This window comes from Lissotriton helveticus, chromosome 2_1, assembly GCF_964261635.1.
Source record: "Lissotriton helveticus chromosome 2_1, aLisHel1.1, whole genome shotgun sequence".
NCBI classification, from domain to species: Eukaryota; Metazoa; Chordata; class Amphibia; order Caudata; family Salamandridae; genus Lissotriton; species Lissotriton helveticus.
In genome coordinates this window covers 1,338,023,944-1,338,038,451 of record NC_136059.1, presented here as the reverse complement: position 1 = coordinate 1,338,038,451, position 14,508 = coordinate 1,338,023,944, and the positions used below count along the sequence as shown (strand labels likewise).

Sequence of the window (14,508 nt, the reverse complement as noted above, 5' to 3'; positions counted from 1 at the left end):
GTAAATTGGGATAAGTTGTCTGCGTGTAAGCAGAAGAAAGATGAAACGGTGTCTGATTTCTTCACCAGGTTTGAAGAAATGTTTGTCGACCACAGTGGTCAAGATATGAGCACAGAAGGTGGTCAGCGACTGTTCGTCAATAAATTTGTGCACAATCTGCTTCCCGAGTTGTGTAAGAAGTTAAAAGATTCAGAGAGTTCTTGGGCAGTTTCCTCTTCAGCACAGATATTGGCTACTGCACAATATTATGAAAATCGAGATAAAGATGAAAAAGATAGAGCAGAGAAGAAAATTAAAGAGTTGAAAACGAAGGTTCTGTTGCAGCAAGCATATCCGCCACATGGTGGTGGTGGCCAGAATAATGGTGGTCAGAGTAACTATCAGAATAATTATCAGCAACCTCAACAGTTTCAAAGGCAAAGAGTAGAGTATACTCAACCCCGTGTTCCTGTAGGTCCCAACCAGTGTTCGTATTGCAAGGAAGAGGGTCATTTTAAGTATAGTTGCCCTGTCTTGTTACAGCGCGCGAATGGTGTGTCAAACACAAGAGGTAGAGGTGTTCAGCAAGCGCCTAGAGGTAGAGGACGTGGAAACGTCCCTCAGAATGCACGTCCCCTTCCGCCTCAAAATTCTATGAATAGTTTTGATCAGCAGAATAACCCGTCTGGTAGGACAGCTCAGTACTATGCTTATGATTACTATGCAGAAGATGAGAATATGGAAGGTAATGGTTGCTAGGACAGCCATAGACAAAGAGAGGGAGTTGTTTCAGTTCCAGTAGATCAGAGTGGACCATACGTCGAGGTGATTACATCAGGTGTGTCAGAACCTTTTCTGTTGGATACTGGTGCTACAAAGAGTTCTATTATGCACTCCAAACTCCCTGGCGCACCTTTGTCTGGCGAAATGAATGTTTCTGTAGGTTTTTCTGGCGCCCCGGTTAGGAACCCGATTTCTAGTCCTATGTCCCTTTCTGTTGGTCCTTGTGAATTCGAAGCACCCCTTATTCTGACAACAGGTTGTGGTGAAAACTTGTTGGGATTGGATCTGTTGAAAAGATTGTATGCGACTTTGTACTGTTCTCCTTCAGGAGTACAACTTACTTTAAGTAAGAAAGTGGTTTCCTCAATGTATTTGTCAAGGGATAAACTTCCAACAGAATTGTCGTTTCTTCCTGATATTCTTTGGGCTACTGGTCCTAATGATGTGGGTCTTTTGGAAATACCACCATATGTTGTAACATTGAAAGCCAATGTTAAAATGCCATGAATTCCCCAATACAAAATTTCTAATGAAGGTGAAAAAGCTTTGCTAGCGATCGTTTACGATCTGATTGAAAAACATGTGATTGAAGAAAGAAGAGGCAACGTTTGCAATAGCCCTGTTCTGCCTGTTTTGAAATGTACTGATCCTTCCCAGCCACCTGTTTACAGATTTGTGATTGATCTTAGAGAGGTGAATAAAATAGTTGTGCCACAATTCCCAGTTGTTCCTGACATTACTGCCTTATTGACTATGGTTCCAGCTTCTGCCACCTGGTTTTCGGTGATTGACTTGAAGAATGCTTTCTTCAGCATCCCGATTGCTGAGGAGAGCAGGGATATTTTTGGCTTCAGTTTAGGAGGACGAAGCTTCCTCTTTAAACGCGCTCCCCAGGGCTACTGTGAAAGTCCATCAATATATAGTCAAGGTCTAAAGACACAGCTTGATACAATTGTTTTACCTGAAGGTGCTACACTTGTTCAGTACGTCGATGATTTGCTTGTCGCTGCAGATACTGAGGAAATATGTAAAAAAGCCACGTTGTCATTGTTGCGTCATCTGTGTGATTTGCATCACAAGGTGTCCCTTTCCAAATTGCAATATTGTCGACAAGAAGTGACCTACTTAGGTCATCTCTTATCGAAGGAGGGAAGGAAACTGACCCCAGAAAGAATTCAGGCAATAGCAAAATTGAGTGTGCCAAGAACACAGAGAGAACTGTGTGCTTTCTTGGGTATTACATCGTACTGTAGACAATGGATACCAAATTTTTCGTTATTAGCCAAACCTTTGGTGGCATTAACGTGTAAAGATACACCCAATCCCGTTCCTTGGTCTGAAGAGTGTCAGAAATGTTTTTCTGAATTGCGCACAGCATTATGTTTGGCTCCTGTGTTGGGTACCCCCTACTACAGTAAGCCCTTTACATTGTATGTCCATGAGAAAGAAGGTTGTGCATTATCAGTGTTGACACAGTTGTTTGGAGACAAGCAGTGTCCATGTGCGTATTTTTCGTCGACTTTGGATCCGGTAGCTAAAGCATTGCCGAGTTGTTTAAGAGCAACAGCGGCAGCAGCTGTTTCTATTCGACAGTCTGCTGGTCTAGTGATGAATAACACGTTAATTGTAATGGTTCCACATGCAGTGGACACGTTGTTAAACAGAACCAAGACACAGCACTTAACTAGTGCTCGATTGTCAGGTTACGAGTTGACATTGTTAGCGAGTCATGTGCACATAAAAAGATGCAACACTCTTAACCCAGCTACGTTGTTGCCAATTGTAGAGGAACTAGATGCTTCAGAACAGCATGATTGTCTTCTTAGAACAGAAGAAGAAACGAAAGGGAGAATAGATCTCCAGGATACTCCTCTTGCTGAATGTGATGGTACATTGTGGGTGGATGGTTCATGTTTCAAGCTCCCGAATGGTGACACGACTGCAGCATATGCTCTCACGACCTTGCATACGATTGTTGAAACTGCACGTATTCCACATAATTCAGCTCAGGCAGCAGAATTGATTGCACTCACGAGAGCATGTGTGTTGCCGAAAGGAATGAAAGTGAACATCTACACAGACAGTCAGTATGCGTTTGGTGTGGCTCACAGTTTTGGACGATTGTGGAAAGAGCGTGGGTTCCTGACTTCGCATGGAACTAAGATACAGCATGGTCAGTTGGTGAATGAGCTTCTTGAGTCACTTACTTTGCCCTTGCAAGTTGCGATTGTGAAATGTAGCGCTCACAAGAAAGTGACTGATGATGATGGTCGTGGAAATGCATTTGCTGACGAAATCGCAAAAGAAACAGCGAGGAATGTGATGAGCCGAATGTATGTTGCAGGCCCTGCAAGATGGGTTGGTGATGTTGGAATGTGTGAAGACACGATAGAGAGTGTGAAGTCTATTCAAGCTGAGGCTACAGAGAAAGAGTTGAACGTGTGGAGAGAAAGTACGGGTAGAATGGATGCAAATGGTTGTTGGGTTGAATTGTCAGAGCATCAGAGATGGTTGCTACCCGATGCGTACGTGCTTGCAGTGGTTACAATGGCTCATGGAATGGCTCATATCAGCGTGAAAGGGATTTGCAAGTTGTTGGCTCCAGTATGGCAAAATGCAGGAATTCCTAAGTGTGCAGAGAATGTGGTCAAGAATTGCATGGTGTGTCTGAAATACAACCCTGGTAGGGGAACACCAACTCCAGCTGGTCATTTTACGCCTCCTACGTATCCGTTCGAGGTTTTGCAGCTAGATTTTATCCACATGGAGAGGTGCAGCAACTTAAAATACGTACTCGTTGTTGTTTGTGCCTTTTCAAGATGGGTGGAAGCCTACCCCCTAAAGGACAACACTGCCTTGTCCACAGCTAAAGCCCTTGTGAAAGAATTCTTCCCTAGATTTGGAATGCCTAGAATGGTCTGGAGTGACAACGGGAGTGAATTTGTGGGTCGAGTGATGAAGAAAGTATGTGAAGGGCTAGGCATTCAACAGAAGTTCCACGCTGCAAACCACCCCCAATCAGCTGGACTAGTAGAATGCTATAATGGCACGTTAAAGCTTAAACTGGCCAAGATTCAAGCGAGCACTGGTCTTAAATGGCCTGACGCTCTGCCCTTAGCACTCCTATCCACCAGAATGACTGTGCATTCGCGAGTGGGACTTAGTCCCTATGAAATTGTTTTTGGCCGCCCGGCCAACATATGGGGAGTGCCAAGGCCCACAAAGTTCAGTGAAATCGAACACCCTGTTTTGCTTGACTATTTGTACGAATTGACGGCTAAATTGCTTGTTTTACATCAACAGGTCCATGACACCCTGCCTCCGGTCTCTGAAACTCCAGGTCATCCCATCAACCCTGGATCCTGGGTTCTAGTAAAAACTTCCAGCGAACAAAGAACGATCAGCCCAGGTGGACCGGACCGCATCTCGTTCTTCTCTCAACAAGATCAGCTGTTCGAGTGGAGGGGAAGAAAAACTGGATCCACGGGATCCACTGCAAGCGGATCCCTCTGCCTCTGCCATGCGACCGGTGGGTCCAGGAGGGTGTCGCCGACTCAGAGACTGAAACTGTGACACGTTTTCTGCCTTTCAGAGATGCACGTGTAAAAGGAACTCTTACTGAACAAGAGAGTGACAATATTTTGCAACCAGCTGTATCACCGTCAGTTCGATTGGACACTACAGAACCTGAACTCCTTTTCCGAGACCATACCATACCTGGAAAGCAAAGATACAATCTGAGGTCGAGAACTATGGACAAATAAAAACAAACTTTCTTTTTCATTGTTATTTTTGAAAGCGCAGCTCTCCCATCTGAGAAACTTGCTTATTTTTGTTTTTCGAACCGCCATCCGGGTTCCGCTGCTAGGGCCGTGATTGCCCAAAGTCTTTGGGGTGCAGCTGACGACGTTAGGTCGACAGTTCTGGTTGGTCTAAGGGAGTTGCCCTAGACTGACAGAAGCATTCCTTAGCAGAAACAACCTACCATCGCGGGCAGCATTGTATAGAGGATGGAGTTTTTCGAGATGGAGAGACCTGCCAAGGAAACGTACTTTAAAAACAGAATATGTAAAATGATGACAAAGAAAAGCTTTTTGATATTGTGCATTTTCATGTTATTGAGTGTTATGATATTTTTGATAGGATATGTTCTTTTCTCTTTTCGAGTAACATTTGCACCCACTACATCGCCTATACCTCCTCTTTCTACTGTTTCCTCTCATTCTTTTCAACCCCTTCCTGAACATGAATCAGCTAGGAGATTAGAGTTTATTAATAACTCCTTCGTTCAGCTTTTGCACCAACACCAACTAGTAATAAACACAACTAACTGTTGGGTGTGTGGTCTTATGCCTCACACCACGGATAAAGGTATCCCTAATCTGGTCCTGCCTTTCAGCCATAATGGTTCTGTGTGGGCATACAGAACAATGTTCATCTACGCACGTGAAGTCCACCCCCTACGTTCTGTAAAAGACAATCCCAAGAATAGTGCTCTAGTTAAGGGTATAGTCGACATGATTGAGGAAGAGATTTCTTATGAAACTACCCCGGAAGATGAGACACTTGCATATATAGGATGGAAAGTGACCGGATATGGAGCTACTCTGAGTGTGAAGCAGCAAGCTAAGAGATCTTCCCCGATTTGGATTGTACCCCATCAGGGTCACCTATGTCTGCAAGGTACTGGCAAGAATCCCAGAGCTCAGTTAGGGAAGAGTGTCTGTACTGAAACATATGTTTTTGGGTCCCAGACTTCCCCTGCGTTCTTAGCAGCTAAGGGTACATATTTCATCTGCCATGATAGAGCATATACATGGTTGCCCCCTGATTTTTCGGGCACATGTTTTGTTTCATTCCTGTTGCCTCCCACCTACACAGCAGCGGCAGATTACCACAAGATAAGGATAGTTAGAGGTGTCTTGAGTAAAGAAGACACTGCAGGACAAGAATTTGGGGACTTCGCAAAGGGTTTTCTGCCGTTCTGGGGACCAATGGTTAACAGCAGGAACATAAGGCAATTGACAAGGGTGGTCGAGTCCACCGTAATTGAAACTGCTGGTGCCCTTAGTAACTTGACTGCTGAGCTCCAGTCGGATCGTCTTATGACCCTTCAGAACAGGGTCGTATTAGATGTCATACTTGCAGACCGAGGTGGGGTATGTAAATTGATCCAATCGAGTTGCTGTGTTTTCATTCCAGATAACGCTCCAACAGTGTACCAGGCCATCTCCAAACTGCATAAGATTTCTGAATCTATTCATGTGGATAAAGGAGATTGGTCGTTAATGGGATGGTTCTGGGAACTGATATCCGGCTGGGGATGGAAAATTCTGATGGTCATTGGGATGGTCTTAGCCATTCTTTTCCTGTTCTGTCTGTGTGTGCAGTGTGCTCCTGCAATATGTGGCCTCTCTGCTACATCATGTGTAAGGAAACCTGTATCAAGAGACGAGCTAAGTACTAGGATGATGTTACAGCAACATCTCAATGACTTTAGGAATATAGACCTGGACTCAGATTAGCATGAGAATAGGTTAATTGCCTATGTAAGGGCAAAAGGAGGGTTTGTGGTTCTGAAAATTCTGGACTCGTGTAATAAACTTTGTCGTAGCATGACGATTGTTATATCAAAAGACCGAGAATGGCTAGTACACTATGTACAAGCATTTTCGTCATATTCGAGTAACGATTTCACCTCAAAATCGTCATTTTCGTCCTGAACCCTTGGCTTCCGTTTTGTGTACGGCAGCCATTTTGTGAGTTGCCCTCACATAGGCTTATAACTACAGCCAAATTCGATATCAAAGGACACATACACCTTAATTGACTTTTCTGTGACCTGGGCAAGCTGGAACCATTGCCCCAGGCCAAACCTGTTTGGTCAGTTCCTCTCCCAGTGGCCGAACGAGATAGCATCAAGGCACAACATGCCATAAACCCTTTTCATCGCACACACACCCTGCCTAATCTTGCTCACACCTGCCCCTGCTCTTTTCTCTCTTGCTTTATGATGAGGAGGTGCCCGTTTTTATTGGGGGTCAACCGATATCTGATGAAAATGTTGGGCCTTGCCGGGTAATTTGTTGTGGGCTGGACGAACTGAAATGTGGGCTTGTCATCATGGCTCTCCTTTTCCTTTGTAGTGAAAATATGTGAATAGTCTACTGTAAATCTAAGAATGTTTGCCTGGAGCTTAATATTTTGTATAAAAAGAGAAGCCTGGCTTTGTAAGATTGAGCAGTCTCCTGAGAATATACACACCGTGTTGTTGTACTTCTAGGACGCCTGTTACTTGGTTGCAGCCAATAAATTCGATCTTTGACTTCACCTAGGAGACTCTGAGTTTCTGTGTCTGAATCAGGAAAGTACCCGAGGTCTTTGGGTGTACCCTGACACCACTGGGTTACCGGTTCGGTACCGGTTCGGAAAAACCCAGTACCTCAGCACTGCCTCTCTCCTTGTCCCCCCTGGATTGAGTGTCCCGGTCGGGGGGGGGGCAGCTGAGGTGTCTGCGCGCAGGAAACCCATTGAAGTTGGGGGGTTTTGATTGCTCTTGGTGCTTCTGCACGGGCCTGGAGTGATGACTGACTGAACCCTCGCAGCCCTGCTGAGCTTCACCAAGTGAGCCGTTGCCTGTCTTGACACCACCACTCCCTCCTTATCTGCTCCCTCCTAAGGTCTTTGCCAGACTGCCTGGGAGAAGACGCAGTCAGCCATCTTACACGACCAGAATTGAGCTACTACTGGGGCCCTCCAAGCACCTCCACCTTAGCCCGGAGTATAGAAGGGCTTGGGCCTTCACTCAAGCAGCTTCCCGGTCTGCACACCTGCCTGAGCCCGGAGTATCAAGGGGCTCGGGCCTGAATGCGGGCCACCCTTTGGTAATCACTTTCAGATCCTGCAGCTGGGGGGCGCAACCCCCAACGTTCTGGGCTGCTCCCTCTTGATCTCCCTCCCGAGGGCCCCCTGACAGCAGAGTACCCCATCGGTGGTGGTGGAGTCCCTGTGCTGGACGCTAGCGAGAACTCCTGCGGCTGGGCACCCACCCGCCCACGTCATGCCCCAAAACAAATCAGGGAAAGCTGTGGTACAGCCAGCCCCAAGGACACGTCAGTGGCAGATCTGTGGGCCAAAACTACTCCAGCGACTACACAGGAGGATTCCACGATGGCCGCCAAGCCAGGGACCGCTGAAACCAGCCCCATCCTCCAGGCCTTCATGGCCAACTAACTCCAGGAGACAAAATCCGAAATCAGCTCTCTCAAACTGGAGGTCAAAACCTACCTTACGGACATTCGGTGTGATGTTACTGAAATCGGCACAAGAGTGGAAGACCCAGCACTCACAAATGGAGGACCAGGAAGAGCTCTGGAGCCACGTGACGGTACTTGAGGAACAACATGTAGAACTCCAAATTAAACAGGTGGACTTAGAAAACAGAAGTAACCGGAATAACCTCCGCATACGGGGAGTTCCACACGGAGCGGAGGGTCAGGACTTCATGACCTATGTTGCAGACCTCATCCAGGCGTTCCGCAGAGACGACAATGCCTCTTCTCCAACGCTGGACTGGGTGCACCGAGTTGCACCACCACATGGGAAAGCCAACCTCGTTCCTGACATACTGACCCGGGTCCATTTCTTAACGGAGAAAGAGGCGATTCTCTGGGCATCTCGGACTGTTGAAGAGTTGATGCATGAGGGTCACTGCATCCAAATTTTTCAAGACCTCTCCCGCTCACCCTGCACCGCTGCAGGGACTTCCAACCTGTGACTGACAAACTGAAGGTGTCCAACATTAAATACCAATGGAGCCCTCCCTTTGCTCTGATCTTCCAATGGGAGGGAAAGCGCAGGTCTCAGAGATCCCTTAAGGAGGCCTCCCAACTGCTCCGCATCTCACCTGGACCTCGGCCCTCTACCCCTACCTCTGCAGACTCTGAGTCCCGGACTCCTCTGCGTCCAGAGTGGTCAACAGTACAGCCTCCTCGCACTAGAGCCTCTAAAGCCAGCGCAATGGTATTCCAAGACAAACAAGACATTAGCCACCATATGAAATCAATAGAGGCCTCGCAATCTTCGGAGGGAGGGAGCTCAAAGTCGGGGCCTCCCTCCCCCTCTGGCTCAGGCACTGGGATGGTGGTCCCTTGATGGGATGTACTTTCTTTGAAGTCAGAGGGAACTGCCTTTTCCTCCTACCGACCCAGCCTCCTGCCTCCTACGTGAATGTTTGACTTTACTGGGGATGCCCTGGCACTCTGGTCATTTCCAATGTCTTGTCGCCTGGGGGCTGTCCACAGACCCACCCCTGCGACATGATCCACAGCTGGCTGCCACCCTCTTGAGCATCCGTAACTGTTGGGACTCTTTCTGAGCCATGCAGACTTCTGCTGTTTTGCTCTCTGCTGTGCTGCACAGACATGGTCCCGTGCTACGCTAAGGGGTTTTGAGTCTACTCCTGGGGAGCACCCTGTGCCTCTCCGATGTTAGTGTAGCAGGCCAGCCAATGGGGGGTGGACAGCGGCTGCTCTCTCAAACCTAATGGCCCACCCCGCCATTTCCTTAGTATCTATGGGGAGTGACTTCCTCAGAGCTGCCCTGGGTCACACCACTGGGCCGCTCCTGGACTGGTCTTCTTTGTCCCAGTTGGCCTCTCCACTGTTTGACATGTTGTATTTTTCCTACCCCTGTCTCTCTCACTCTTTCCTTTTTCTATTTCTTCCGTATCTGGACTCTTGGGGAGCGAATAAACAAACATCGGGGCACTCTATCTCCTTGGCTGGGGATTCTGGGGACATGGAAGGGGGCCTACCGTGTCTCCTGATGGCGGGCAATTTACCACCCCCCCCCTACCTCACCACGACCACCACTTGCTCTGTGGGAATTAGACTCAGGGAGAGAGAGGTGTGATGACCTGCATACCTGTCAGCGCTTCACCTCACCTGTAATGGTCCATGACACATCTTAAATGTCTATCCCTTAATGTAAAAGGCTTTAACGCTCCTAATAAGAGGATGGCAAATAAGGCGCTACCTTCTACTGCAGGACCCAGACGGTATTTTCCTCCAAGAAACTCATCTCTTACACGCTGACGCCATGTGCATGTCCCACTCCAGATACCCCACACAGTTCTGGGCCCCTGCACAGAGCAAAACAGCAGGGGTAGCTATTCTTTTTAAAGCAGGCACTCCCATGCAGGTCACTCGAACAATGCGCGATAAGGAGAGACATTTCCTAAAACTTACACTTGTTATGCAGGGTAAGCCTCTCATGATGCTTAATGTTTATTTTCCCAATCATGCACAAGACACATAACTTCAGGACTTGCTTCGGACCTTACTCTCCCAGGAGCCTATCATCCTCGCCGGTGACTTTAATTTAGTATGGGACCCCAGCCTGGACCGTACTTCCTCATCTTTCCAGCGAACAGGTGCCATGTCTGCCGCGCTCAAACAAGACTTTGAAGCTTTGGGCCTCATGGACGCGTGGCGCTTCAGGGAGCCAGAGGCACAGGATTATACTTTTTATTCCCATGTCCACCGCTCTTACTCCCACATAGATTTTTTTTTGTTTTCCCAATCTCTCATTAGTTCTTTGGAATCCGTAACGATCATTGCTATATCCATTTCTGACCACACCCATTTAGAAATTACTCTGGTGGGCATGGGCAGGCACCCCTGCTCTGCTCCTAGGTGGTGCCTTCCTCCTCATGTCCTTTGGGACCAGGTAGACATGGCCGAAATACGTTAGGCAATACAAACATATTTTGCCACTAATGACCTCCCGGACACCCATGAGCATGTCCTATGGGACGCCTTCGAGGCCACAATTCGAGGCACTATTACTTTCATCTCCATCGCCCACAATCGGAAATCCTGCCTGGTGGAAAATAAACTTGCTCGCGACATCAAATAGCTGGAGCTGCAAAGCTATAAGGCACCTTCTACTCAGACACGGAAGCAGCTCGCTCTGGGGCCAACTTAAAGCTCTCCGAGTCAACAAGGCGGAACACTCCCTTCTAGCCTTAAAACAAAAATTCTATGGTGGAGTTAACAAGGTCGGTTCCATACTAGCACTTCGTCTTCACCTCCAGGTGTCCCGTGGCCATATTTCCAAGATCGCTCTGCCTGGGGTGGAGTGGGGTACCTCGGAACAAGCCAAACAGCAGGAATTTGGTGCGTTCTTTTCTACTCTCTATGGCCGGGGCGATACCTGTGTGGAACATATAGACCCTTTCCTAGCCCCCTGCCCTTGGACGCCACTCAACCCCTTTTTCACCCAACAACTGGAAGAACCCATCATGGCTGAGGAGCTCCAAAAAGCGTTAAAAAACTTTCCTAATGGGAAATCTCCAGGCCCTGATGGCCTTACATTTCCCTTTAACCGTCTCTTTCTTCCGGAGCTTTAGGCCCCGTTCTTGCGTCTTTTTATTTTCTTTGCAGGCACAATGTCTGTCACACCGATGAAGGGTGGAGCAGAGATACTGCTTATTCCCAAGCCGGGGATAGATCCAACTTCATGCGCATCATACCGCCTCATTTCATTGTTAAATATAGACGTTAAAATATATACCAAAATCCTGGCCCAACGTCTAGCCCCCATCTCCCTGGCCTAATCGAGCCCGACCAGGTGGACTTCATCCAGGAGTGCCAAGGAACAGATAATCTTCGTCATGTGACCCACTTTGTGAAAAAGTCAGATGCCGTAATATGCCGGCTTTCCTTCTCTCTCTTGGCGCTGAGAAGGCTTTCGACCGGCCCAACTGTTCCTTTCTCCGAGCGGTTCTGCAGCGAATAGGTCTGGGCTCGGTCATGATTGCGTGAATTATGGCCCCATATGGTGCACCATCGGCGCGGATTCGAGTCAATGGTCTCCTCACCCCACCCCACCCCTCTCCGTTCACCGGGGCACCCGGCAGGGGTGTCCATTATCACCTCTACTTTTTACTCTTGCTGTGGAGCCCCTGGCAATAGCCGTCCGCCAATCGACCGAAATTCAGGGGCTTTGCTTGGTGGGTTTGAAGATAAGATCGCCCTCTTCGCTGATTAGCTCCTCTTGACACTTACGGAACCTGCGAGCTCTATACCCACGCTACTTGATGTGCTCTCCCACTTTGAGTTGATCTCTGGGCTCCAAATTAATCTTGCCAAGTCACAGGCGCCTAACCTTACCCTTTCCCCCGGCAGCTGGAGGACCTGGGGTATGTTATCACCTTCCAATGGGCCCCACTCTCCATCCACTATCTAGATATCAATGTTACAGCTACTCTAGACTCGTGGACGCAGGTGAATTGGCCGGCTTGTAGAAACTCCATACGGGATGAATTCCGCCGTTGGAAATCGCTCCCCATTTCCTGGATGGGCCGCCTCAATGTAGTTAAGATGTCAATCCTTCATAAGGTGCTCTACCTCTTTCAGGCGCTCCCAACACCCATTCCCCAAAGGGACACCCTGAGGCTTCAGCTGGAGGTTACTCCCTTCATCTGGGGGGTTCGGGGTAGACAGTGTTTTTCAACAAAGGTCTTAATGCTGCCACGAGACCGGGGAGTGTTGGCTTGTCCCGAGTTTGTCTACTACTGGGCATCGCACTTGCGCTATATTTCGGAATAGGCAGTTCACAAAAGCAAAAAGCACTGGTTCCACATGCACAGGGCCGTGGCCTGATGTCTGCTGTGGGATTTAGCCTGGATGCCGAGAGGTGCCAGACATCATAGCGCTTACATTTCCACCCAACAAGGACTGTTTCGGAGATCTAGGACAGAATAGGGTTGACCCGAGGCCTCACCTCCTTCCCCTCTCCTAATACACCCCTGGCGCTTAATCCGGAGTTTCCACCTGCTCTGCATCCCTCCTCCTTTCCTGTATGGGCAGCTGGTGAGTGCTGTATCATAGCACAACTATTTGAAGGGGGAATTTTTAAACCCTTTGAGCAATGCAGGAAGAATTGTAATCTCCCTAAAATAGCGTGCTACGAATACTTTCTCCAAAAGATGTTCCCCGGCTTTGCTTCTCTCTGCTGGCACTGTAAGGCTGCCCAGGGCTCCTTCATGCACATATGGTGGTCCTGCCCCGTCATCAAAATCTATTGGAAAGAGGTTCTGAGTCACATAAGGGGGGCAGTGGGGTTTCCTATACCGAGTGACCCGGGATAGCAATTTTAGGGCTCCGTCCGAGATCCCTCAAAGCCATGACACACTCGGACTGGTGCTTGATCTTCCACATGCTTACTGGTGCAGAACAGGCTATAGAGCTTCACTGGAAGAAGGCCTTTACCCGCCCGTCCTCAGTGTGGCTCACTCGACTATGGCATGTCATGGCGATGGAGCTCCTCTCTCATAGACTGACCCACATGGATGCTAAATTTGAGCACACTTGGCAATCTCTAGCTTCACACCTCTCTAAACTGGAACATGCCCAATCTGTTCCCCCTCGCTTGAGAGCCCTCCAATTCTTCATCAACCCCTTACTCCCAAGGGGAGAGCCCTGTGAGGACGAGACCGGGTAACTGGGGGAAGAGTCCCGAACCCCTCCTGCGATATGACCGGATATGGTCCTAGGCCCAGGGCGTTTGCCCACCCTTCCCGGGAGCTTCCCTGCACAAAGGAGACGCCACATCATTCAATCTCCCCTCCTCTTTTTTTCTCTCTTTTCCTTTCTCATTCTTCCCCCTCTACGTCCTATATGGTGGGATTCTGCCCTCTATTCTCCTCCCCCTTTTGTTTTGCAGGCCAGCAGATCTGGGGGTCTCCCCCGACCATTAGTTGCGGGCACTATTTTATACCTGTATACGCTGGTGACCCTTGGTACGACAAACACAGCCGGTCTGTGCCGCACCTGGGCAAACCTTAATGAGGGGCTACATTATTTTAGGGCTTACAGTGTTAGCCGATAACTGCACTATCCTTACTGAGGTACCGATAGGTGTTCTTTGGGGACCTTTGCAAGCTTAGTATACTCGCTCCCTTGGGGCTCCTATTGTTTAGTGACTGTTAATACTCTGCATTCTCTATCACATGTGGGCCTCCTGGAGATGCAACTGTGCTAGTCCAGCTAGTTTAGCCACAGGTTTTCATGTGACCCGTCTGCTTGATCCGTACTGTTGCTACAGAGCTGGGTGGGGATCACTAGCATAACTTTTGTAATGTCAACTGCAACCGGCCTCCGGCCCTATAGCCAATGGTATGTACTGTGCACCATCCATTATAGCCTCATTACTCTAAGCCAATGATGTATACATTGTAATTTGCCTGCCATGTGCTGCCTCTTAATGCTTACTTCCTGGTGATTGTTGATGTTCGTTCTCTTTGTTATGTATAAATTCAATAAAAGAGATTTAAACAAAACGTGCACTTCCTCTTTGCTGAATACATCTCCATATTGTACGTTTTCTTAAAATTTCCCTGGACAAGAAACAGGATGCCTGGCTCCTCACTGAAAAACTCTAACATTTGACGGACTTAATAGAGGCTTTTGTTGCATTTTGTTGTACTCAGTGACACACATAATATTCCCAGTTGCCCCACTATGAAGGAAAAAAAGGAACTTTCTGGGAACCAACCATTACATCCACAGATGTTTTTCTTATATTTTCTCTTCCTATAAAATTAATTTGCTTAACCCCATTCTTTTCGCACATCGTGGATAATCTTTCAGGTTCTGATTCGTCGACATAGTCATGTTCAACACTCTCCATCTGTCTTACATATCTGGCATTCCCTTTATTTTGTTAATTCCAACTTTTAAC

The 14,508-nt window shown here is 48.0% G+C and overlaps 1 protein-coding gene across 3 annotated transcripts in view; it reads left to right on the top strand.

Moving 5' to 3' along the window:
* LOC144818641 (UDP-glucuronosyltransferase 2A2-like) overlaps window positions 1-14,508 on the top strand; it is a 370,404-nt gene that overhangs the window by 194,049 nt on the left and 161,847 nt on the right. The window lies entirely within an intron of this gene.